Raw genomic sequence first — 1,044 nt, 5'->3', positions numbered from 1 at the left:
GGGGAATGTGGTATACACTTTCTAAACAACCAGCTCTTATGAGAACCCTATAACAAGAACAGCAAGGGGGAAGTATGCTCCCATGATTCAATTGCCTCCCATCAGGTTCCTCCCCAACACCAGGATTACAATTCAACATGTAATTTGGGTGGGGACAAAGAACCTAACCATATCACAAATAAAGCAGTTATGAATATTTGTATACGAGGCATTGCATAGACTTATATTTTCATTTCTCTTGGATTAATATATATAAGTGGATAGGCAAGATTGTATGGTAAGTGTGTGCTTAGTATTTAAGAAACATGCTCTGGTTTCTCTTGATAACAAATAAATCTTTTGCCTTTTACTAAAGATTTCTGTGGAGAGGAATAATTATGAGTTTATAACTGAATTTTTCAATGTCCTACTTAGGCAGGGCTGATAAAAAAAATTGCCAAGCTCTCTTTCAAAGTGGCTTAAAACACACTAACATGTCATTTCTTTGTTCATGTTGCATGTTTATTATGGCTTGAAAGGAGGTTCTGCCCAAGGACCCAGCTAATAGAGCAACTACCATTTTAAATGTTGCTAGTTGCCATGACAGCTTTTGCCTTTTCCAGAATGTCATAGAGTTGGACTTATACAGCTTGTAGCATTTCCAGATTGGCTTCTTTCAGTTAGTAATATACATCTAAATTTTATCCATGTCTTTTCATGGATTGATAGCTCATTTCTTTTTAGTGCTAAATAACATTCCATTGTCTAGAGGAATGACAGTTTATCCATTCACCCACTGAAGACATCTTGGTGCTTCTGGGTTTTGACAATTATGAATAAAGCTAATATGAATATCCCTGTGCATGTTTTTGTGTGGACATAAATTTTTGATTCATTTGGGTAAATATCAAGGAGATAATTTCTGGGTTGTACAGTGAGATTATATTTAGTTTTGTAAGAAACTGTCTCATAAGGTTAGACTTTGTGTCCCCACCCAAATATCATCTTGAATTGTAATTCTCATAATCCCCACATGTCAAGGGAGAGACTAAGTGGAAGTAATTG

General features: G+C 35.6%; 1 non-coding gene across 1 annotated transcript; it reads left to right on the top strand.

The window, feature by feature from the left end:
- Positions 1–305: 305 nt before the first annotated feature.
- On the top strand, positions 306–422 carry LOC120365103 (U5 spliceosomal RNA). The gene has a single exon (XR_005580122.1). It is a non-coding gene; the product is annotated as a U5 spliceosomal RNA (small nuclear RNA).
- The last annotated feature ends 622 nt before the right edge of the window (positions 423–1,044 follow it).

Source organism: Saimiri boliviensis, chromosome 7 (genome assembly GCF_048565385.1).
Source record: "Saimiri boliviensis isolate mSaiBol1 chromosome 7, mSaiBol1.pri, whole genome shotgun sequence".
Classification (NCBI taxonomy): domain Eukaryota; kingdom Metazoa; phylum Chordata; class Mammalia; order Primates; family Cebidae; genus Saimiri; species Saimiri boliviensis.
This window is presented reverse-complemented; position numbering and strand designations above follow the sequence as displayed.